The sequence below is a fragment of the Saimiri boliviensis genome, chromosome 15 (assembly GCF_048565385.1).
Source record: "Saimiri boliviensis isolate mSaiBol1 chromosome 15, mSaiBol1.pri, whole genome shotgun sequence".
Taxonomy (NCBI): Eukaryota; Metazoa; Chordata; class Mammalia; order Primates; family Cebidae; genus Saimiri; species Saimiri boliviensis.
Window position 1 is genome coordinate 46485108 of NC_133463.1, and position 25944 is coordinate 46511051.

A 25944-nucleotide genomic window follows, 5' to 3' on the forward strand; every position below is an offset into this window, starting at 1 on the left:
GACATCTCAAAAGTATTGTCATTAGTTTAAACTTTGCCACCACTGAACTTCAGGACCTTGGAAAGCCACTTAGCCTCTCTGGGCCTCAGTTGCTTGTATGCCGAATGCTGTCCGTATGCACACAGATTAGATGAGTTTTGTATTTTTATTCATACTGAATGCCAAGCTAAGCCCACATTATATTAAGTATACATGAGGAGAAAGTGAAAGTATATTTTCCTGCTTTAAAATGCTTCTCTGTTATTCTTCCTGGAAACAGTCCCATCATTTTTCTACAGCAAAACATTCATTCACATTTTATGTGGCTTTTTAGTATCTGCAGATGAAGTGTGCTCAGAGCCCTGATGCCATTGCCCTTTCTACAGGGACAGCAGCCTCTGCCACCACACTCTGCCATCCACTCATAATGTCCAACCTTATTTTTATTCAGGGGCTTCTTTCTCACTGTCTGGTTTGTGAGTTATGTGTCTGCTTTCTGCTTCCTGCCAGAATGTTCACTCCTCACCACTCGATCATTTTTCATCAGTAGAGATACATAATCATTACACTCATTGGTAATCCTCCCTCCATACCAAATGAAAAACATTTATTTTTGTTGTATTTAACTCTATTTCTTCTCACTTTTCAGTGAATCTGGCTTTAAGATTAAGATGATCATATTAAGATAACACATATAAGATGTTACTCTCTGGTCTTCCTACTTACATATGGTAACAGAATCATCTCTGAAAAATATGTAAATATTAACTATTAACTTGATTTATTTTTCATAAATTATATGAAAAAATATAGATAATGAGAAGCACTTGATCACAATAAACTTATATGACTATCACAGTGTACATATAAGGAACAATATATGTGCTAATAATTACAATTTTTATTAAATATAACTAAAATTGCCATTGTCTTCATTATTTTAAGCAAAAATGCACATGCTTAAGAATGATTTACTTGTTTTAATATTTAGGATAAAAGGGATATTAAATGAAGTTCTAATGATCAAAATTTAAGTATCTCTGGTATCAAAATATTTTTCAAAGAAAAATACAATAGGACTAGAATCACGATATTTGTTTTATATAAGAACATACTTTTCTTCAGTGTTGCCTTTTGGGAAAATGTAATTGAGAAGATTTACAAAAAAGGTGCTAAAATTTTGTAACTAAGTCTAACCTGGCCTTCATATCAACACCCATTTCATTTCAGCACTTGACAGACTGAATGTTAGGGCAGGTTAAATGTCTGTGGTAATTCTGTAGGAAACTCAAATACCCAGAGTGACCATGAATCATATAATATAATACCAAGAATAAAGATATTTTATGGTGGTTATGTTGCTGTATCTGGGTGAAACTAAAGGAGAAATTTTTCAGTAAGACATCTGTAACCTTATACTGGCCCCCAAGTTTTAAAAATTTAATAAATTTCTGTTCAATGCTGCCACACACTTTAGAAGATAAAGAGGAAGATGAAGAAGAGCAAAGAATAACTCTCATTTCAATTTTTAATACGTGTTGAGGACTGACTCTGCAATATGGCAACTGAAGATACAGAGATAACTGTCACCACATATGATTTTGAGATAGATGGTTTTAATAAGCCCAAGAATTGTACATCTATGAGTTCTGTTCCTACGTTCATGTGAGTACTATTCCTCAGGGTGATCATTTTGAACAGATATACAATATTTTCTATTCATGCTGTTGCTAAAAAATTTTGAAATATCTCTTTCAGTAGAGATATGCATCTTCCACATGGCAAATTTACCTGTCAGAGGTGAGCTCTAATTTTTTCTTGTTTTTGGTAATATACTTTTAGCATATATGTATGCATTCCAAAGTGACTAAAAACAGAGGACGAGTCCAAAATACCTGTGTTTAAATCCCAACTCTACCAATTTTGACCTGTAAGACCTTGAACAAGTAACTTATCTATAAATAAATTTATTCCTCTCTAACTCTGCACAAAATTTTCAGAGAAGTTGTGAGTATTACATTTACATACATATAATAATTGACATAGCAATATATGTGTATACCATCATTGCATATATGTAACATGCTATATAAATGTTCGCCAGCTGGGCGCGGTGGCTCACGCCTGTAATCCCAGCACTTTGGGAGGCCGAGGCGGGTGGATCACGAGGCCAAGAGATCAAGACCATCCTGGTCAACATGGTGAAAACCCGTCTCTACTAAAAATACAAAAAAATTAGCTGGGCATGGTGGCACGTGCCTATAGTCGCAGCTACTCGGGAGGCTGAGGCAGGAGAATTGCCTGAACCCAGGAGGCAGAGGTTGCGGTGAGCCGAGATCGCGCCATTGCATTCCAGCCTGGGTAACAAGAGTGAAACTCCGTCTCAAAAAAAAAAAAAAAACAAAAAAAAACCTTACATAAATGTTTGCCATTATTATTTTAATTAATTATAGGACATCTTTCTCTTAGTATTTTTTGATGAGAAACTTTCAGTGAACTTATTTTACTTTTTGCTTTGTAAAAAAATCTTTAACCATAAGTATAGTTTCTTTAAAATTACAAATTTATTTGAAGTGAAGTTTATATAATGATTTCAATAAAATTCTTGATATAATCTCAGTATGGTGAATAGTAATTATTACCTGTTATATCTTCCAGATTGTTTTAGAATCATTTGGAAATAACTTTAAGTTTTTATATAAATTTGAGAGGGCTGGATCAAGATGGTGAAAAGGAAGCCTATACCATTCATCCTCCCCACTGGAACACCAGATTTTTACAACTGTCTGCATACAGAAGAGCGCCTTCAAAAGCACAAAAAGTCAGGTGACCAATCACAGTACCTGATTTTAACTTCATATTTCCAAAAGAGACATTGAGGAGAGCCAGAGAGACAGTATTGAATCACTAACACCACCCTCCACGCTCCCTGCAAACGGCTGGGTGGCACAGACAGAGATGGTTTGCACTTTGAGGAGGGACATTGCAATGACTGGGGTCTTTACATTGAACGTAGTGCTACCCTGTCACAGCAGAGAATAAAACCCTGCTGGGTGCAATCAGCAGCCATGCACAAAGGGAGCATTTGGACCAGCCCTAGCCAGAGAAGAATTGCCTATCCTAGTAGTTAGAACTTAAGTTTCTCAGCAAGCCTCACCGCTGTGGGCTGAAGTGTTCTTGGGTCCTACGTAAACTTGAAAAGCAGTCTAGGACACAAAAACTACAACAACTTGGAGGCAACTCTTAGTGCTAGGCTGAGCTTCGAGTTAGAGAAATAGAGGGTCATGTGACCTCAGAGATATCAGCTGGCATTGGCCAAGGAAACGCTTACATCATCTCTCCCGCAGTCGGAGGTACTGCAACTCACAGCAGCAACAGTGACGCCTTCTTTCTACTTAAGGAGAAGAGAAGAGAGGGTAAAGAGGACTTTGTCTTGCATCTTGGTATCAGCTCAGCCACAGTAGGCTAGGCCACCAGTAAGAGTAATAATGTTCCCATTCCTGGCCCTTCTACCTAGACAACGTATCTAGGCACACCCTTAGCCAAAAATGAATTCACTGCCTTGAAGAGAGGGACCCAGTCCTGGCAGGTGTTGCCAAAATCCCTCTGGACGTTGCCCAGACCCCTCCCAAGTTCCTTCACATCGTCAGATTTGGAGCTGGATGCGCTTACGATGTCCCCTCCCCCCGCCACGTGTGAACGAACATCTGTCTGGGTCACTGAGCTGGGCGCTGCCAGTCACCCTGAGCTATGGTGGCTCCCGGCACGTGAGTGTCCAGTGGGGGTCAGCCGTGTCCTCACGCTGGCAGGCGAGGGAGCCCTCACAGGCAGGGGGGCTGTCGGATTTCCATTTCAGGTGGTTTTTAAGTGCTCCTTATGTGACTTTCAGACACGTATGGAATTCATTCCGTGTGGACTCTGGGATCAAAGGCTCTTTCCTCTTTTGTTTGAGAGTTATTTTAAAGCTTAATGTATGTATGTTTCTATTTTAAAATAAATTTTTCTGGCTGTGGCAAAAAAAAAAAAAAAAAACACCCCAACACGCCTGCTGTCTAAAGAGCTCTTGGGCCCTGAATAACCAGCAGTGATACCCGGGGAGTATGTTGTGGGCCTTGAGCTCTGAGACGTACTGACTTCAGGGGTGACATAGCACATTCCCTGCTGTAGTAGCTACAAGACTCTTGTCTGAGAAAAGCAGAGGGAAAAGAAAGGGGACATTTACTTGTACCTTAGGTACCAGCTAAGCTAAAATGAGGTAAAGCAACAAGAAGGCTCTTAGGGTCCCCAAGTCCATGCTAAGGCTCTTGGACACCATTTTTTTTACATATCTTGGGACAGAAGGGAGGCATCTATCCTGAAGGGTGAATCCCAGACTTGGCAGCATTCACCATGAGCTGACAGAAGAGCTCAGGGTTTTAAATGAACACCAGCAGTGGCCTGACAAAACCCTTGTGCATCAGTGGTGGTGGTGGCCACAGGAAAAGGTTTCTCTTCTTATGAAAAGGGGAAGGAAGAGTAGGAACTCTGTATTGCAGTGTGATGTGAGCTTAGATGCAGTAGAATAGAAAATCAGGTGAACTGCTAAGATTTTTGACTCCAATCTCTGGCCCCCAGAAAACATCTCAGGACATTTCCGGAGCCTAGGGGAACTTATCACATTAAAGAGCAGGGCCTTGGGCAAGACCCAGAGCTATGCTGGCTTTAGGTTCAACCCAGTGCAGGTCTAAGTGTTGGTGGACACAAAGGGTGCTTGCCTCATCACACTCCCAACTCCAGGTGGCTCAGCACAGGTAGGAGACTCCATTTAGTTGGGAGAAAGGAAGGGAAAAGAACATGAGTCTCCATCTGGAAAGGCCAGGTCACCTACAAAGCAAAGCCCATCAGACTAACAGCAGACCTCTCAGCAGAAGCTCTACAAGCCAGAAGAGATTGGAGGCCAATATTCAACATTTTTTTTTTTTTTTTTTTTTTTGAGACGGAGTTTCGCTCTTGTTACCCAGGCTGGAGTGCAATGGCGCGATCTCGGCTCACCGCAACCTCTGCCTCCTGGGTTCAGGCAATTCTCCTGCCTCAGCCTCCTGAGTAGCTGGGATCACAGGCACGTGCCACCATGCCCAGCTAATTTTTGTATTTTTAGTAGAGACGGGGTTTCACCATGTTGACCAGGATGGTCTCGATCTCTTGACCTCGTGATCCACCTGCCTCGGCCTTCCAAAGTGCTGGGATTACAGGCTTGAGCCACCGCACCCGGCCTCAACATTCTTAAAGAAAAGAATTTTCAACCCAGAATTTCACACTCAGCCAAACTAAGTTCATAATTGAAAGACAAATAAAATCCTTTCCAGACAAGCAAATGCTGAGGGAATTCATCACCACTAGCACTGCCTTGCAAGAGCTCCTGAAGGAAGCAGTAAATATGGAAAGGAAAAACTGGTACCAACCACTACTGCAAAAACACACCAAAATATAAAAACCAATGACATTATGAAGAAACTGTATCAATTAGTGTGGAAAATAACCCAATAGCATTATGATGACAGGATCAAATTCACATATAACAATACTAACCTTAAATGTAAATGGACTGAAAGATACACACTAGGAAATTAATAAAGGGTCAAGACCCATTGGGGTGCTGTATTCAGGAGAACCATATCACATGTAAAGATATACATAGGCTCAAAATAAAGAGATGGAGAAAAATTTACCAAGCAAATGGAAAGAAAAAAAATCAGGGGTTGCAGTCCTAGTCTCTGACAAAACAGACTTTAAACCAACAAAGATCAACAAAAGACAAAGAAGGGCATAACATAATGGTAAAGGAAACAATTCAACAATCCTAAACTATCCTAAATATATATGCACCCAATACAGGAGCACCCAGATTCATAAAACAAGGTCTACAAAGAGACTCAGACTCCCACACAATAAAATTGGGAAGTTTTAATACCTCATTGTCAATATTAGACAGACCAATGTGACAGAAAATAAACAAGGATATTCAAGACTTGAACTCAGCTCTACATCATGTGGACCGTAGAGATGTCTACAGAAATCTCTGCCACAAATCAACAGAGTATACATTCTTCTCAGTGCCACATGACACTTATTCTACAATTGACCACATACATGGAGGTAAAACACTCCTCAGTAAATGCAAAAGAACTGAAATTATAACAAACAGTTGCTCAGACCACAGTAAAATCAAATTAGAACTCAGGGTTAAGAAACTCACTCAAAGCCACACAATTACATGGAAATTATACATACAAGCTGCTCCTGAATGACTCCTGGATAAATAATGAAATTCAGGCAGAAATCAAAAAGTTCTTTGAAATCAATGAGAACAAATATACAATGTCCCAGAATCTCTGGGACACAGCTAAAGCAGTGTTAAGAGGGAAATATATAGCACTTCAGAAAGCTAGAAAGGTCTCAAATCAACACCTTAACATCACAATTAAAATAGCTAGATAGGCAACAATTCCAAAAGCTAGCAGAAGGCAAGAAATAACTAACATCAGAGCAGAATTTAAAGAGGAGACAAAAAAAAAAAAAAAAAAAAAAAAACCTCCAAAAAAAAAATCAATGAATCCAGAAGCTTTTTTTAAAAAAAGAGTTAACAAATTAGATAAACCATTACCTAGACTAATAAAGAAGAAAAAAAGAAGAATAGGCAAAATAAAAAATCATAAGGAGATATCACCACTGACCTCGTGATCCAACCGCCTCGGTCTCCCAAAGTGCTGGGATTACAGGCGTGAGCCACCGCGCCCGGCCCACAATTATTTTTTTCCAAAAATAATATGCATATTAGACATATGTTCAATTATATTTTTTTGTAACAAGTTTTTTTGATTTCTTTATAAAATATTTATTTTATAGCATATTATTATTTATCATATTTTCTGTTGCCATTGTTCTCATTCAGTGTGGCTAATTTTCTTTTAATTTTTATTTTGACTTTATATTCAGTAGAACTTTTCTGTGGAATTTCCACCAGGCCTGGGTTAGGTTACATCCCTTTCCAGAAGATTTACATTTTTCTTCTAACGTAATTCAGCATCTTATTTCATGATGTTTAGTTTGTTCTTTTTTTCTGTTTGTTTACTTGTCTTTTGTTATGCATGCTATAATTTTGTTTGCTTTGGGGGGAGCGTCAGTTCATTTCTCAGCTTGCGTTTCCCTAATCCACAGAAATAGTGTAAATTTGAACTCCAAACCAGTGTGATTACACACTTCCAGGGCCTCTTTGTTTATTGTTTGCTCACTGAAAATACTAACTGAAACAAATAAGCAGTTGTGTATTCTACCTTTCTTCCTAAAAAGTTTTTCTTTGTTGTTGTTTTTGTTTGTTTAGCTTGGCTTTTCTACATCTATGGCTTTGTTAATATTTTAGCTCTTTTAATTTTCAACTTTCTTTAAGAGCTTTATTTTCAACCTCTCTCTCTTTGCCTAGGTCCAAAGCCTGATCTGCTGGGAAAGTTTCTTGGTTTTCTGAAACTGTTCTGCTGGGTAGTAGTTACGGATTTCAGTTCTATTTCCCAATCAATTTGCTAACTCTTTTGTATTTTTTTTACTCCCAAGGATCCCCTTACATTATAGTGAACACATTTAAAAAAAAAGAAGAATGGTTTTATTTTATCCAAATAAAAATGTGCATTGTAGTGAGGCTTTTCCAGACATATATTCTGAATTGTTGCCAGAAATAGCAACCCTGCAATTTTAAATTCATCTTTGATTCAAGAGTTCCGTAGAGGATAACTTTTTATTTCTAAGAAATTGTGAGTATTATTGTTTGATTTTGAGTTTTATTCAAGTTTTATTCTAAAATATGACCTGTACATTTCCCAAATTGGAGAATTTATTGGGATTTCTTGTATGGCCTACTGATAATGAGAGCGCTGGGAAGGGAAAAGCATGGTCTCTTTAAATGATACAGAAGTGGGAAAGGGAAGTGGTGGCTAGAAGAGGGCGTAATCCCTGGCCAGGGCTTCACCCTGGGACCTGTGCCCTCAGACTTAGGTGAAGACAGATACTCCTGCCTTCACTCCCAAATGTTGCATTTTCCAAGACCACCCTGGCCTGCCGCACCCTATCCTGGGCCTATAAATACAACCCGACACCCTAGCAAGCAGACACACAAGTGGCTGGACCTCCTGTGGAACACACTGGCAGAAGAAGACACAACCGACTAGATGCTGAGCAGAGCATACCAGCAGAGGAGCACACTACGGACACCGGCAGGCAGGCCATCAACAGGGGTAACTATGCGGAGTTTGGCTGGAGTAGTCAAAGGAGAGCCCAGCCTGCAGAGAGGTCAACTCCAGGGGAACACCATCTCCCTCTGGCTCCCCCATCTGCTGAGAGCTACTTCCACCCAATAGGACCTTGCATGCACTCTCCAAGCCCAGGTGTGATCCGATTCTTCTGGTACACCAAGGCGAGAACCCAGGATACAGAAAGCCCTCTGTCCTTGCGACAAGATAGACGTCTAATTGAGCTGACTAATGCAAGCCTATAGACGACAAAACTAAAAGATCACAGTGTAACACAGGCCCACTGGGGCTGGAGGAGCTGGAAACATTCACCCTTAGACACTGCCATGTCTAAGGTGCCCCACACCTGGCAGTCTGTATGCTCCCCTGGAGATCTGAGCAGCAGGGCAGTGAAGAAGCCAGCCAGTCCTCCTGTCGCACACCCTGAGAAGGGGACAAGGGGACTTTTTCCATTTCACTACTGTATCATCAATTTGATAAACATTTTAAAAAAATTAAAAGGATGAAACATTTTTAAAGAAAGACATGTCAATTGTCATTATAATAATTAAATCTATTATATATGCTTATTTATTTTATATCTAATCACCTGTCAAAAATTGAAAGTGGTGATAACATGTCCTGAAATGATTGCATTGTTTTACTGTTTTTCCTTCTTCTCTAGCAATTTCTGTTCTGTATATGTCAAAACCATGTTATTTGCTTCTTGGAGTTTGATTCTATTATATCTTCAGTGTGGGTAATAACTTTTATCTTCCTTCCCTTTGCTGGTTTTGTTTTGGAAATAATTAATAGTCTCACTCCTTTATTTAGTTGTTTGCTGAATACACCTTTGTCCATCCTTTCATTGTTTACTTTTTTGTTATTTTTGGGGGGTGATTCTTGTGTATAGAACATATTTAGATTTGGAGTTGCCACATTTCAATCTTTGTGATTTAATAGTGGGTTTAATCTTTTTTTTAATTTATGGTTGTGCCTGAAATATTTAATCACATGAATATCACTGTGTTTCATACACAGTTTATTTTGTGCTTTCTTTCTGTTTCCTTTTACTTACTTTTTCCTACATGGATATATTTGCTTAATTTCTATAGTGGCTTAGAAGCTACCCTGTTTTATGTTTCTACTGATTACTTAATAATTTAATATTTAAAACGTATACTGCAATATGTACATTTAAGTTTTTCTACATCAGTACAGAAGTGTTATCTATTGACTTCCTCTTATGATGGATGAGAAATGAAGCAGGCTTTACTTCCTCTACCCAAGCCACCAACCCAAATCCACTTGTTAGTTTTAATAAACAATATTCTGGATTCTTAGGTCCAATTTAATCTTAATATATACAATGTATCTTTTTATTTATAATTGTTTTTATATTTACATGAATTTTATAGCTGTTGATTAAATATGACAGTGCTCAAATAGTTTCAGTGCTTACCAGCTGTATACTGTAACTTCCTCATTTTTTGTGATATCTATTTTAATTAATCTCTTGGTGAAATATTTTTTTCAAAAGTGAATGTGGGCAGTGTATTTTCTGAGAGTCTGCATGTGAGGAAAGAACCTTCTTTTGCCAAAACACAAGACCAATAATTTGGCTTGGTATAGGGTTTTTCAGTGATAACATTTTCTCTTGGAAAAAAAAAAAACTATTCTATTTTTTTCTACTCTGCATTTAGTAATAAAAGGACAATTCTGATGTTGGCATTTAAATAATTTTGTATTTTAATGTGATTTTAAAATTATCAGATCAGAGATCCAGTTATTTTGAGGGAAATAGTGTATCAGAACCCTGAGTAAAAATTCAACTACCAGCCTTTGCCTCTCTTCCATTTCTTCTGTGTTGCCTTCTCTTGAAAGAGAAACAAAGCCTTCACAGTATGAGGCTTTTACCATACGCATAGCTGCCCACACCAGAGAGAAATGCATAGTGCCACTGGGGCCCACCTACGTCGGGAATCATCCTTTATGCTGTCAAATTTGTGCTTAATATGAACTGTTTATGCCAGAAAGAATGTCAGTACCCCCCTTAATTCCACTGGTGGCACCCAAAACTGTATGTTCAACAAAGAGAAAAGCAATCTAAGTTGTGTGCCCCCTGAAGACTGCACACCTACTTTGCCTCCATCATTCACTTCCTGATTTAGGTAATGAAAACTATTTTATTCCCCATCCCCAGCCTTCCATATTCATGTATATTTATGAATCTAACTTTTGCTCTTCATAAAAGGAGATGTGTGGCCCAGACTCTAGTCTTGGCACCACCAACACAAAGCAAAAACTCCTTAGCATAAAAGCAGGTCACAGAGATCCAAGGAATACCTTCTGAATGGGTCTATTTTGACTTTTGCTGAACTACACTTTGGTTTTCTAGGCCATCTTCATTTCTGAGGGACATTAAAAAAAAAAATTCTATGAAACTCACTCACACATTTATTTGTTGTAAGATATTGGTGATTGTAGTGTTAATTAGGCTTCACGGTAAGGTGTTCACCTGCTGGTTCAGCCTTAACCTAGATTTTAAAACCTATCTTTTCCTTAAGCAGATACATTTTAAATCTTGTTCTTATGTTATGTTTTAATCTTCAGTTTTAGACTATTGTATTGTAACTCAATTTTAGTAACTGAATCATGCTCTAGTAATACTGTATCTTTCGAATCAGTTCTTTATTCTGTCTTGTCCTTACCAGTCTTCCTGGGTATTAGGGTGGTTTCCCTAAACTCAAAATTCTATGACAGAATGGTTTCTATATGGTGCTAGAGGGACTGCCCTGAGACTAGGCCTTCCTGGCCAGTACTTCTTAGCTTCCTTTTCCCATGCATTTATTGATCATTGGCTGAACCTTTCATCAGAGCCTGCTCATTGCCTACCAAGTGGCCATTACAGGGGTTTTTCCAGATACTTCGTCATAACTCAGTGAACTTATGTGTTCCCAAAAAGTTACATTCCTAAGTCCAACCTGTTCCGCCATCCACCAAGCCCTTAGTTCTGATATCATGCTTATTTTTTACTAGAACTAAGGAAATGTTTAATTATCTGGATTTGCCTATGGGTATCTAAAGTCTTATGCAGCAGCAATAGATATTTGTAAAGGCATTAACTGAATATGTCATAATGTATGGGGGAGGTTTTTCAGGCTCATTTCTAGTAATCTGATACTAAAATCCGGTTTGTTGAAATTGACATGATGCCTACTCCATAGCACATGATTTTACCTGTTTTTAGTAACTGACTTGTACTTAGACAAATGTTTTTCGTTTTCCATAATTATTCTCACGAAGGAAATAATAAGTGGCTATTCTTCACCACTGAGTAACACAAATAAGCAAGAAACACAAAAGGAGCTCAACCTCTTTTGTTTGCCTCTAAGTAAACCTTAACAGTATTTCTACAAGGCTTTCCCAGTAAGTAGAAATCTATTTTTATTTTTATTGTGTGTAAGTCAAGAAATGACTATAAAACCCTGGAGGGATGAAATTTTTCAGAAATTCTCTCTGAATAGTCCCTTTAGAAAGTATGAATTAAAAATTTCTAATCTGAATCTGATAATAAAAGGATAAAACAATCTGACCCTTTCAATAAAAAATGGTTTCTATGATAGTCTTTTTATCTTCTTGAATCTTGAGCTGATATGAATTTGCGCATAGTTATTTCCATTTATCAGTGAGCGTTTACTGAGTGCCTTCTCCCAGTAAGATCCTTTGCTAAGCACTTCAATTATGCAACTTCACTCCATTTCACATTAGACTTCCAAGACAAGATCATCATCACCATTTTACAGATGAGAAAATTGACCCAGAACTTCCTAATGCCTCTCACTATCAAATGGAACTCTAACACAAACATTCTGGATAGGTAAGGAAAAGAGACCTGATCAGTACTATGGCAATATTGATCTGGAGCTAGTGATGCTGTGAAAAAAAAATATGTGTTTTCTTTTATTTAAAAATAAAACCATTGGGCACTGTTTTTTTTTTTTTAATTAGTGGGCATAATTTATAAATCGTAACTCATTTGGTCTTCATAACAATACAAGTAATATTATTACCTCCGTTTTAGACTTGAAAAAACTGAGGTACAGAAAAATTAACGAATATGCTCAAGATAGGAAGTGGTGAAGCAATATTTCAGATCCCAGCAGGCAGGCTTCATGGTTTATCCTCGTCTCTACCATGCTAAAAACAATGTTAGGATAACACAGACAAGTCTGTGCAGACTGACAACCAGTAGTAACATTTCTTCATAATGCTTTCCACAGATTTGAGTTTTAAATTTTGCATGTAGCTCCACTGATTAAGAATAAAAATATTTTATCCACCTTTGTTAGGTCTTTTAAAAGTATAGTAAAGGATAAAAATCATTGACTGGTAAAGGAAGATAAAATGAATGTTCATAGTGCTTTCTCCTTTGGAAAAGATCTTTTCTAAGAAATGCATTATTCATTTAGGGTATTATAACAAAGCTGGAACATTTGAGTGAAACATATTCATAGAAGCATTAAATTTGAAACGCAAAATGTAAAAAAGTAAACACTATGCAGAAGTCATTCTCTGCAGAGAAATTTTAAGTCAACCTAACTTTAAACCTTAAGTTCATACATCTTCAGCAATAATAAAGAGTTGTTTATTTGTAAATAAGTGAAATAAACCTTATCTCATGATATGTATTAGTAAAGGCAGCACCAGAGTACATGTTTTAAGATTTATTTTATTCATTTATATTTTGCATTTTTGTATCTCCCTGCTGTTCCTTGGGCATTTATTTCTTGGACCTCTTTTTCAGTCAGTGTCTGCCCCCTGTGGTAAACTGAGGAGGCAGCAGTCAAATGTCTACGTTCCTGCAGGTTACAGTGTGTGTGAGGGTCCCTGCAGTTCAGCACAGAACCTGCTCTCTGGTTTTCTTAGAAGGTGTGGCAGGTTCAGTGGAGGACTAGAGGAGGGGAAAATAGTGGTTGAGATGCCCCCTGAAGGGAGCTACAGCGTGGCAGGGCCTGACACTGGCATAGATTTGGGGCATCTGTGATTGCAGCTGGGAAACACGCTTGCCCAGGAAACAATCATGATGGAGTAGAGAGGCTTGCTGTTTTCTCTTTGTGTCTGGGAGACCATATTATTGCTCAAGCTTTTAAGGTTTTAAGGGAAATGAGCTCATTTGACCTGGCAGAGACCATAATTATCAATCTGTCAAATCCACATTTGTTAGACAGTGGTTGTGCTTTGTGGAAAAACATAAATCAAAATGGTGACATCATATATTTAATATTTTACTTTATTTACAGATAGCATTTTAATTATCCACAGAGAGATATACACCTAGTTAAAATGGGCAGTTACGCTAACACCAAATAGAAAGTATTTTTCTTTTTTCCAAACGTTGATATTCTGGCACTGTCCTTATTAAATTTTTTGTTAACACATTGAATACATTTGTAAGCAGCCTGGAGAAAATAAGAGGTTAAAGGAAGTGAAGAAAGATGGAATGCACCAGCACTGACTCTGAATGAATATATTTCACCTCTATTGATTGCTTATAATTCATTTTTTTCTGTTGTGACAACATCCTAGTTATGGAAATACCATTGACTTCAGCTTAGAAATGGGAATTTAGATACCTGACTTGAGTCAAGTGTGTTGGGAAGAAGCAGGGCAGCTCACAGCTTTTTGAAGCAGTGGAAGGCAATATATCAACTGAACAGTTAAGAGTTCTGGATCCACTCCCAGGCCTCTCACTCATCTACTCCATGGCCTTGAGTAATTTGCTTAACCTTTGTGCCTGATAATTTCCACATACTGTGTAAGAAAACGTTCAGACACTTTAAAGCAGGGTACAGAGACAACAGACAAAGATAGTGGTTCCAGGGATTGCTTCTCCACAGATTGCCATGCTAAGTGTTTTTACCACAAAAAAAGTGCAGGGTCAAGGGGACAGAGGAAAACATTTGGAGATGATGGATATGTTTATTATCTTGATTGTGGTGATAGCATTGCCAGTACATACATACATCCAAACACATCAAACTACAGAGTTTTTAATTTATCAATTATATCAAATTGCAGTTTTTTATTTGTCAATTATATCTCAATAAAGCCATTTAAAAGAGGAGAGAAAGAACTCAGCAAGCTATGAAGAAACATGACTGGAAAGGTTACTTACAAGATGCTAGACATTTAAGAAGTGGGATGTTCTGGGAGATATAAAACTCATCATCACTGAGGGCAGCTAGCTCTGCAGGGACTTGCTCTGCCTCCAGGAAACAACTGGATAATTTTCTTCCCTCCCATTCCACACATAATATTAGTGAAAAAAAATTGGAAGACTTGATTCTCCTAGGGGGAATATTAAACCATAGATCAGAGAAAGGAAATATGACCTCACAATGTTATGCCCACTCTATATGTCATACATATGTAAAGCGACCAGCAGTCTTTCCCAAACATGAAAGATATCAAGGATTCTAGAACCCAAAGACTCTTCTCAAATAAACTATTTGACAATAAAATTTAACAAGTCAAGCAATACATCAAAGAAAAGAAATACAAAAAAGAGGTGTGTCAGCATTGAATTTATGGTTACAAAAAAGAATGTATTATAAGTTTGACAATATAAAAACACACCTTAAGAAAAATGAAGACCTAAGAGAGGAAGTCAGGAAATATAATTATATTTGCAAAGCATGGCATTAATCAATATTGTCCAAAATTAGAATATAAAGTTAAAATAACACAATGAGTCAAACTTTTAAAAAATGTAAAAACAAGATTATTATTCAATAACTGTTAATTAAGATGATCTATAGTAGGACAAGATTTTAAGCACTTGATGTACTAAAACCCAACACATGATCCCACAAAACCATGACACACAGCTGATTCAATCTCTGATTTTCAACTATAAAACATAGAAAGCTGCCTACTTAATTACTACTCCTTCCCTTTTAGAATCCATATATTTGGGAGCTCCCTCTGGTGGTTGAATAAAATATAATTTCCATATTAGTTTATGCTAAACATTTTTAAATAAAATAAAAAGCTATGATCTACATTCAAATTACTTCCTGAAGAATATGAAAGTCTTCTTATTTTTAAGATATGATACCCATCATGATATGGTGATGACAGTGATTTATGATGATGATGATATAAAGAAGGATTCTTTTTATTCAACTCTTTGACTCATGTTGATTGTCGTAATTGTAGACAATGTGGTTGGAAACAACCTAGCCAAAAAAAAAAAAAAAAAAGCAGAAAAGGCAAAATTTGTTAGAAACAAATTGTACATTTATAAATAGTGCAAAATTTTAAAATTTAAAAAAATTCTAGAAAATGAAATGGAAATTAATAAAACATCCTGGGGCTCACAACAGTACAAAATATTCCAACAAACAGGGCATCAAGAACAATGAAGATGCTACATAATAACATTTTCATTATTACAACAAATGTGTCTAAACAACTTTTCGTTTTACCTAATTTTTCTATTAACCAGAGCAAGCAGAGTAGCCAGCAGAATGAGATATTCCAGTGATACACTTTTTAACCCTAAAATCTCCTGAGAAAATCCTAATGCACAGCCTCTGCCCTTTAATTGGATGAGGTCTTGTCATCTAAACACTGTCTATAGGCTCTTGCCATGACTACTGGACTCTAGGACTGAGTACTCACACAATAATGCCAGGAAGTACTTTGCCATTGCCAAGCCCTAGTGACTCTATGCACAGGACCCGATTTTCTCCTGAAATACTGACTCCCACTCCTTAGTCTGCCCTGTCCCTTTGCCTAACACTTTGTTTCCCCCTAGGACTTGAAGAATTTTCTGAACTCTGGGTTATGTGCCTGAGACCAGAGACCAGACGTAGGTCAGTCCTTTTCTTTTTGCATCTGCACCATAGGATGAGGGTCCTACTATCAAGCGTTAGCTCTCTAGGAAAGACTGCCTGGCACCACCTTTCCAACCATGCTGTGAATCACACCTTTTGTGCCCCATTTGCAGGATGGTATCACTTGGTGTGCATACCTCCAGAGTTAAGAATAAGAGGGATTCAGTATTCCAGTTACTCCAGTCACCACCTGAACACCCTCCAATGGGCCAGTTTTGACAGTGAGGTCAATGTTCTCAACAACCCTGGCTCAATCCCCAGATTCCAACAAGACCTCAGCCAGCCTAATACCAAAGGTTCAGTTGAGATACCTGTATCCAAGCTTATAACTGAATTATTTCTACCACAACAACATTGAGAATTAGTATGAGAAAAAACATTCTAAAAGCTGTAAAACCCATGTACATTACAGATTAACAGCAATTAGCTTTGCATTTCCATTAATACAGAGTCCTATCAGACACCTTATATATTAAATAAAATCTGTGGGTCTTTCTGAGATTCTGAGTATCATGACTAACCATTGTTTTTCAAACAAAATGCACTAAATTCTGAAGCAGTCATTGGCAGGGCTCACTCCCTGAACAGCTAGTCAAACTAACTATAAAAGGAGTAGCACTTGGTAGACATAGGTAAAAGGTGCTGTGTTGCAAGATGTTTTCCAAAAAGAAAGCGTGAAACAATAAGATTCTGTCATCATTTTGATACTTTTTCTGCATCTAAAAGAATATCTGCCAATCAAAATAAATAAGGGACAATTCAAGATGGAGAATTAGCACACAAATTCTACTTGGCTTCTTGTTTCTGGCGTCTGCGAGAGAGTATACCTTAATGAAATCTGTCCAAAGGAGTTGTGCCATGTCACAACGTAATGTAACGAGCTGCTAATATGTAGGCACAATGCCCTTCTTCTAGGTATGTTTAGGTTAGTCAAAGGGTAGAACAAGTCCGCCCTTAATCACAAAATTTGCTAAAATGCAACTAAGTAGAAAAGTCAGTGTGCCTTTACATCTTTAAACACTGAGATTGACATTTCCCTAGTAAATGTGTGCATATGCGTGTTCATATCTATTCTTCATTATTGCCTGATTTCATTCTCACAGGCCATTAATTTCAGCTACCTTAAAACTTTTCCCATATACAAAATTATTTAGCCCATAAAGAAAAAGATGCTGTGGAAAATGTAGCACAACAGTTTCTGTTAACATGAACTTATGCAAACAAAAATTATCTTCTAAAAATTTTCATATTTTAATCACAAAAAATTATAGTAGCCATATGAGTGCCTTCATCAGGACTACTGGCATAAACTTCAGACTTTCTCCTAAATCATACATCTGCCAAGAACCAAATGACACATCCTACTATGCAACCTCACAACACATGTGACTCAAAGCCGTGTCTCAGCAATATTACAAGTCACCACATTGGGCAGTTATGGGGTTGCTCTTGATTTATCAAAACTGTGAATGTTTGCTGCTTCAAGGTAGAGGGTTCTGCTGCTATAATTCACAACCTTTACAGGTTACAGCTCATATGCTGTCTTAGTTCATTCTGTGCTTCTGTAACAGAATATCTGAGACTGAATAATTTATAATAAACAGAAATATATTTTCTTAAAGTTCTGGAGGTTGAGAAGTCCAAGATCAAGGGTCTAGTACCTGGTGAGAGCCCTCTTACTGCATCATCTCATGGCAGAAGGGCAAAAGACCACTCAGGTGAGAGAATGGGAAGGAGGCCAACCTCATCCTTTGATCAGGAATACAGTACTGCAATAATGGTATTAAGCTACTCATGAGAGCATGCTTAGTTTTAGCTTAAGGGTCCCACCTCTCAACACCATTGCATTGGGACTGTTTCTAACAAGTGGACTTTGGGGGACACATTAAAATCACAGCATATGCTAAATGGCAACGACAATCCATTCCCATGTCAATTTCTTTTTTTTTTTTGAGATGGAGTTTCGCTCTTGTTACCCAGGCTGGAGTGCAATGGCGCGATCTCAGCTCACCACAACCTCTGCCTCCTGAGTTCAGGCAATTCTCCTGCCTCAGCCTCCTGAGTAGCTGGGATTACAGGCATGTGCCACCATGCCCAGCTAATTTTTTTTGTATCTTATTTTTTTAGTAGAGACGGGGTTTCACCATGTTGGCCAGGATGGTCTCGATCTCTTGACCTAGTGATCCACCCGCCTCGGCCTCCCAAAGTGCTGGGATTACAGGCGTGAGCCACCGCGCCCGGCCCTCCCATGTCAATTTCTGACAGAGTAGTTAAAACATTTTCCCTCTTACTCCCACTTGAAAGATTATGTCAGAAATCAGTGACAATGACATCATTATAAGCATAACCTAGATGTTAAGTTTTATATTTTTAAAAACCATGTAATATCACAAACTTAGAAATATTAGTAACTTGGAACGTATCTCACAATGACTCACAATACATCTGTATATTACAAGAGCATGTTTTAAAAGTGTTGATCTATAGGTTTCAACGTAAAGCAATGGGATTTTTACAGCACTTTACATGCATTCTTCATTTAGTTCTCACAATATCCTTATAAAGTAGCAGATGAATCTATCATTTCTCTCATATTAAAATTTCCTTTCACACATTTATGGGATCATGAATTAAGCATGGGACAAATATTTGCTGCATGGATACAAGAGAAGAGAGGACGGAATTATTTCTATAATTACATTTATAAGACAAACATTTAGAAGATTTTTTATTTCTTCTTAACTCCTTCACTTACAATTAGGAAATGATACTGTTATATCAGTAGTTTCTAGTGTTCGTTATACTAATTTATTTTTTCTTTTTGATAATTTATAGAAAAAATAAAGGCACCGAATATAATAAGTTCTAGGAAATACTGCATATTATGTCTGTCTTGAAAGTTCACAGTGTTCTTTTGCATATTCATGGTTTCAAAAAGTCCTTCAGTAAGAAACAACAGACACTGGGGTCCACTTGAGGTTGAAGAGTAGGAGGGAGAGGAGCAGAAAAGATAACTATTGGGTCCTGCACTTAATAGCTGGGTGATGAAATAATATGTAAAACAAACTCCTGTGACACCTGTTTACCTATGAAACAAATCTTTTATATAACTCCAAACCTAACATAAAGGTTAAAAAAATAAAAAATTAACAAAAACCTCCCTATCTGGAAAAAAAAGTCCTTCAGTAAATAATCATGTTTAATTTTGTTTCACTTCCATTATTAACAGTTTTTGGGCATGGAAACTTTTTCTCCTATAAATGCTGTTGACATGATTTAGAACTGACTTCTGTAGAACATACTTTGAGAACCACTACATGAAATATTAACTGTCTCAGGGTTCAAATAATCAAGCACCCTATAGATGTTTTATTCACTCATTTTTATATAGGAGAAAAAAATATAGGTTACTTCTTACGAGAATTTCTTATAAAGGACTCTTCTGAGAAACTGAGAGAGATAACCAAAAATAAATACAAATGAGAAAGAAAATGTTTATCAATTCCAAAACCAGTAAATACTGCCAATGATACACAGGTTGAGAACCCCTTGTCCAAAAATTCAAAATCCAAAATACTCCAAAATTTGAAAATTTTGAGTACTGATATGGCCCCACAAGTGGAAAATTTTACACCTGATTTCATGTGGTGGGTTGCAGTCAAAGCACAGACACACAGCGCAAAATTTCTCAAGCATCCCAAGAGAAAAAAGACTCCCCCAACACTCTCCTGCTGCAATGTATCTTTTCTGAGCACAGCATGACAGTTAAACCAAATAACCTCAGATTGTCCACATGAGTGGCTGAGTTAGTGACACCTTTCCTTGCTGATGATTTAATGCACACAACATTTGTTTCATGCACAACATTATTAAGAATAATTATCTTCAGACCATGGTCATGGGGTGTATATGAAACATCAATGAATTTTATGTTTAGATGCAGGTCTCATCACCAAGATATCTCATTATGTATATTTGAATATTTCAAAATCCAAAAGAAAACCCAAACTCTGAAACACTGTGGTCCCAAGCATTTCAGATAAGGGACACTTACCCTGTATCACAACTTTCTGGCAGGAATCGCTGCTAGATACAGTAAATTTGAATCAGTGTGAAGAAAAACATCAATGATTGATGTGCAACTTCCCTTCGTGAAAATGTGCAGTTTTCAGGGAAGTAATTAAAGCAAATTCTGCCACTTCTCACTTACAGTAAGTAATTGGAGAACAGGCTGACATCACAGGCAGCCTTGAGAGAAATGGGTTTCTGCCATAGACTGTCCCTGCCCCAAGCTAAGCAAACTCAGAAAAATGAACAGCCACTCCTCAGTGTATTGTTATTGTTTGCTTTTCATTGATGCACTCTTCTTAAAAGTAACATTTTTTTTTCAGCATAGCAATGGGAAAGGGATCCTCAGAGTCCAGATACTTTTGAAGCAAGGGTGAGCAATTTTCACATATGTAAAAGTTATTATGCAAGAAACAGTGGGAAAGTGTAGCCTCACCATACTGAAAGCCCATAGGCCCGGGGCTTTTATCCAACCTGACTTCTAACCTATCTAGTTAATGTACCTGAATAATCCAAAATCAAAGGCCTGTTCCTTAGTGCCTTCAATGCAGGCCACACACAACCCACTCCCCTCTTCACCTCCTAGCTCCCTCCACCAACCCACACACACTAGAACTCACACAACACACTAGAACTGAAATTTGGTGCATTCTTTCCCAGCAAATATATAGAGGAAAAAGTGCAGGAATAAAGCTTTTCATGGCCATAGCTCTTTTCCTACCTGCCAGGTGCAGCATAACTGAATTTATATTTAAATTCGAAGGTTGAAGTGAAATGGCAGCAGGTAAACAAGAGAAACCATGAATGATCTATCCATGCTATTTTGGGAACAAAAGCTGTCTTGTACAGTCTTTATTCCAAGACGAGTACAAGCAAAAAGATTGTTTTAAAAATACGGCAGAAAGCACCGCACGTGAAACACAGATTAAGCATATTCTTTGCAAATAGATTTATCTGAGGAAAGAGGATAAATTTAAGGAGGTGCTGTAGTGTCAAGGAAAGTATAAAGTTATACAATAATATAAACGATCATATAGATAATTCCCCATTTTTTCAAGTTCTCAGGAAAGTTATTAACTGCGTATTCAACTCTGTGTATGTAACTTTAAAAATCTGTTTGAAAGACAATTTTTCCTGTAAAAAATATAAGCGAATCAAAACAAATCAATAATAAAAGAAAGCTGACAAAGCTATTACAGAACAACAAAATGCTATAGAAGAATGATTTCAGGTTTCAAGGAAGAGTTTGCTTCTATGAGCTCAGAGGAAGAAGGAAGGCTTCGCACGATTTGATACGAAGTTCATGTGACACAGAAGCAAAACTCAACCGAAACAATCTGCAAATACTAAAACCACAGACCCGTTTCAACATAAATTTAAGAGCAAAAATTAGTAATAAGATGTTAATATGTGTAATCCATTGCTGTACTGAAATTCTGTTATAGGACCGACAAATGTTCATTGCAGAATATAAAATGGTTTAATGCTAGAAGGTTTGTTAATATAATTTCTCCCATAAATGGAATGAGGAAAAGAATCTGTAGTCACATACGTTCTAAAAAGTCATCAAACGCGTATACAACATTTTTTAACACTTCTTAATAAAGACTTTTAGCATGTTTTTTAAAGAAAGCAAGCTTAAACTAACAGCCAGAAATTTTATATCTCACTATTGCTATTAATATTGTTCAAAGAATGCTAGCCAAAGAAGTCACTGAAAAAATTTTTCTAAAAATATTAAGTATAAACAATCAAAAGGAGACATTACATAAGGACTCAAAAGTTGTTAAGTTTTATTTGTAGATAAAATAGTTTGCTATATAAGGAAACAAGAATATTGACTAAAAGTAGCTTAAAAATAGAGTTCAGCAAAGACAATTAGTTAAAAAATTAGTATTTTTAAATGTAGCTTTTCTATGTAAGTAAACAACTAGTTAAAATAAAACACAGACATTTCATTCACAATAGCAGCTGTTATATAGTAGCCTTACAGACATCAAATGTTACTAGGAAGAGCTAGGATTGCATATACTTTCTTTCTTCCCACCTCCTTATTTTTTAGTTTTCTATGCTGTTTTTAACAGTGTTAATTTTATTAACAAAAAGAAAACATTTTATCCAAAACTAAAGACCTGTTTTCTTTAAAAATTAAAAAACAAAATACATTAAGATAAACATAAAGATATTTTATGATTATATTTTAATAGGTAGGACAAGTTCATAAAAATTAACTTCATAGAATTACTTTTAGTACTAGAAGAGTCTTTAGAAGACATCTAACTCAAGTGTGCATTTTCAAATAAGAAGTGCAGGGCTTTACTGATTACAGAATTTGTTTAAGGTTTCTAGTCAATGGCAAAGTCAAAATTAAAACTCAGGACTTCTGACCTTGAGTCCACAGTTTCTTTGGTTTCTCCTGACTTCTCTTACCCATTCCACTCTTCGTTACACTTGCACGAGTAATTCTTAGCTCTTCATGATCTTTGTTCAATTTGCCTTAGATTTCAGAGTATTAGTGAAACACTTGTTCACCTCACACTAAAACCTTGAGCTTGGAATCGAGACATGTCAGTGGCAATTTGGGGATTCAGTGGAAATCGGCACAGCCAATTCTTGCATTTGGCTTTGCTCATCTGGTACTATTTCACTCTAGCCACAAGGTGTTCATTTTCTGCTAAGTTGATAAAATGCTTCTCTTTTCGGGGTCCCTCTAGCCCTTATTTTCTGTCCTAGTCACCTAAGAACAGAAATAGATAAGAGAGACATTTCCTATACATTCACAAAAGTATATATCCTTCTTGCTCCTTCATTAAATATCCAGAATAAAAGGTTTTTATGGCCAGATGCTATATAATGTTTATTTTTAAATGGATATATTAACTTATAATCATGTTTTCATAATTCCAACCCACAAACTTTATTCAGAGATAACAGTTCCTTCTTTTAAATCTACTTACATATCCAAGGACGTTAGCCAATCATCACCTCTATGGACAACATTAATTCTTAATATAATAACTAATAATAGAGGAAGTTACAAAGTGTGAACAACTGGAGACAGGATAGTATATAAATCACAGGAGTGCAAGCCACTCAGTTTAGGCAGGAAAAGAGACAGAGGTTCTGGCTGGACTCCTTCGGAAGCAGAGGCAGTAGAGGAGGGAGTCTAAGAGTAGAACTCTATTAACGTTTGACCAGCCTAAAAGTACTGAACTACCCTGAGCAACAATGGCCAGAAGGACACCTTTCATGCAACCCCACTTCCGTATTACTTGTACATGCTGATTATCTAATACATTCTCTGGATGACTATTTACATAAATGTCTTTCTCCCTCCTCATGCTCAATACCTCTCCTATTGTCACTCTTAGCCAAGCTTTGCTGTCTACTTTGCTGAAAATAAAAATAGACTGAAGCAATCAGAAGACACTCTAACTAGCTCCCATAACTATATTTGCCCCTAATAACTACCTTTACTCTGCCTTCCTTTATTATAGATAGACTACCTGCATTCTTATCCATGGGCAACTCCTCAACTATTCACTATGTTGTGTTGGGTTACGTTTAACTTATTCAAAGAACCACCTCCCTAAATCTTTCCTCTTTCTCCCACAACATCAATTTCTCCACCTCTATATTTTATCACTTCCATCAGCATACAAGTGTACTGTTACTTCTACCATATGAAACTTTTTTTTTCTTTTTTGATGGAATTTCACTCCTTTTGCCCAGGCTGGAGTGCAATGGTATGATCTCAGTTCACCACAACTGCCACCTCCCAGGTTTAAGTTAGTCTCTTGCTTTAGCCTCCCAAGTCGCTGAGATTACAGGTATGTGCCACCACACCCTGCTAATTTTGTATTTTTAATAGAGACAGGGTTCCCCATGTTGGCTAGGCTGGTCTCGAACGCCTGACCTCAGGTGATCCACCCACCTTGGCCTCCCAAAGTGCTGAATTACAGGTGTGAGCCACTATGCCCACTGAAACTAGTTTTTTAAAAATGAAACATACATTCATTTCTCTGCTTCTTGTACTTTTGTATTCCTCTCTTTCTTCTACTCTTGTCGCTCTACTAAATCATGCCTTGATCAAAGTCTTCATTGACTTCCACATTGGTATCATGTACTGCTAAACCATATTGCTAAAGCACTGGCAAATTTCTAGTTTTCACCTTATTTGATTAGCTAGAAGCATTTAAAATCATTCTTTACTTGGCTTCCAAGACAAGCTCCTTATTTTATTCCTCCCCTCCTGGTTACTCTGTTTCAGTTTCCTGTGTAATCTCTTCCTCTTCTCCTAGACCTTTTAATGCCCAAGTGCCTCACAGCTCGGTCCTTTAGCCTCTCCTCTACTTACCTTTAATGCATTGGTCATTTTATCTTGACTTACAGCTTTCAGCATCACCCAGTCACAAACAACCTTCAAATTTGTATCTGCAGCTAACAATTCTCCCTTGAATTCCAGATTCATATATCTGAAGGTCTAAAATGATGCCTACACATTTGCTGAAAATATTCAAACAGGGCTTTTCTTCTCTTCCAAATACCGTTCCCTTTTCTCATCTCTGTTAATGAAATTACCATCACTCAGGTGCTCACATACAAAACCTTGGACTTATTTTTGATTGTTCTCTGTTCTTCACACCCTACATCCAATCTGATAACAAATTCTGGTTACTCTACCTTCAAATAATCATAGGATCTTGCCTCTTTCTAATATCCTTGCTGTTACTACCCTGGAATAAGCACTAACTTCTATTACCTGGATTATCACACCATCCTCCTAATTGGTTTTCCTGCTTTCATCCTTTACCCACTGCAGCCTGTTCTCAGCAAAGCAACTAGAGTGGTCACTTTAAAATGTCAGCAATATCATGTCATTCTTCTGCCTAAACCACTGCATTAAATACTTTCCCCCAAATTCTTAAAATTGCCTAGAAAGCCCTACATTTCTTGCCCCACCATTACCCCTCTGATCTCTGTTACTTCTCTTCCCCTTGATCTTTATTCTTCAGCCACAATGGATTTCCTGGTGTTCTTGAAATAAATCAGGAAATTTTTTATCTCAGGGCCTTTGCACTTGCTATTCTACATCCTGCATCCAATCTGTTAACAAAGCTTTATGACTCTACTTTCAATTAACTCCAGAATCCCACTGCAACCTTTAACCCTCTGGCTATTCCCTAGCCACCTTAAGATGCTTTACTTTTCTTCATAGTACTTGTAACCTGTTTAAACGCCATGCAACTTAATCATGTATTATGTTTCATTGTCTGTCTCCCTATAACATAATAGAAGCTCCATAAAGGCACAAATATTTGCTGATTTGTTGACTGATTTATCCCCACTGTTTAGGGCTATACCTGAAACGTAGTAGGTAATTAATAATCTTCAAAAAGATAAAATTGGAAAAATGAAACAAGATGTTTAAAAATGGTTTGTACATTAAGAAGATTAGAAATATAACTCTGTCAATATTTGGGAAACTTTTATTTAATGCACAAAATATCATTTATGCATGTAAGTGTTTTTTGTCACCTTCCACTAGATATTAAAACACAAGGAAATTCACAAAATCAAAACTGATAGAGTTAATGCCCATCGTTTTTACTTCTTTCCAATATTTACTTCTCTCCAACAGACCAATTCCAAGTAGAGTTTCATTACCAACTTGCTAGGAAATCAAAGTAAGAGTAGTATTTTGAGCTAGCATCGCAGAGTCTGGTGTTTTCTATGAA

General features: G+C 37.1%; 1 long non-coding RNA gene across 5 annotated transcripts in view; it reads right to left on the reverse strand.

The window, feature by feature from the left end:
* Positions 1–25944, reverse strand: part of LOC120362322 (uncharacterized) — an 87878-nt gene that overhangs the window by 35164 nt on the left and 26770 nt on the right. For 3 of the 5 annotated variants that reach the window (XR_012514114.1, XR_012514116.1, XR_012514115.1), the window contains exon 2: positions 14416–15478. This is a non-coding gene — a long non-coding RNA (uncharacterized LOC120362322). Of the gene's footprint in view, positions 1–13512; positions 15479–25944 lie in introns of those variants that run through there. The other 2 variants (XR_012514117.1, XR_012514113.1) reach the window with 1 other exon arrangement.